We start from the raw sequence: 648 nt of genomic DNA, 5'->3' as shown, positions 1-648 counted from the left end.
TCATATCCATTTTATATAATTATTATTTTATATATATATATATAAAATATAAAAATTTAGTAAGAAAAATATTTTTAATCAAAATCAGTTAATATATAATATGAATTAATTATTGGTTCAATGGGATTTATTGCACATAAAATATCATCCAATAATATAAATTAGCAAAACTTATCTTCAGAAAACTTACCAAAAAGTATAGCTAGACATTTTGGGTTATTTGCATAGAAATCATTTACCTTCAAGACCGTCAATATTTAAAAGAGGAATGCTAGAAGCCAGCAACTTTGTGATTTGTAGTTATCAAATAGTCATCAATGATGATTTTAATGGTGTGAGATGAGTGTGAGATTTCATCAAATGGCTCACTTTTTTTGCTGGCCTGATTACATGTTGGTCAGAATTTAACGAAGTTGCTGGCCCCTAGATTTTCCCTATATAAAATATATCGTGTTATTGGACAATTGTTTTATCCAAAATGTTTAGTTACGAAAAAAATCAACCAAAAACAGTCATAAATTATCTTACTTAATATTTATTAATTAAATTTCGTTACATCAATTTGATTTGGATTTAGGCAGAAACATACATAAACATATGTGGTGACGAGCACTCGAAGATAGTGGCAATTAATGATAAACATTAATT

The sequence above is a fragment of the Arachis ipaensis genome, chromosome B07, assembly GCF_000816755.2.
Source record: "Arachis ipaensis cultivar K30076 chromosome B07, Araip1.1, whole genome shotgun sequence".
In the NCBI taxonomy this organism is placed as follows: Eukaryota; Viridiplantae; Streptophyta; class Magnoliopsida; order Fabales; family Fabaceae; genus Arachis; species Arachis ipaensis.
The sequence above is the reverse complement of the archived record's forward strand: the minus strand, read 5'-3'. Positions refer to the sequence as shown.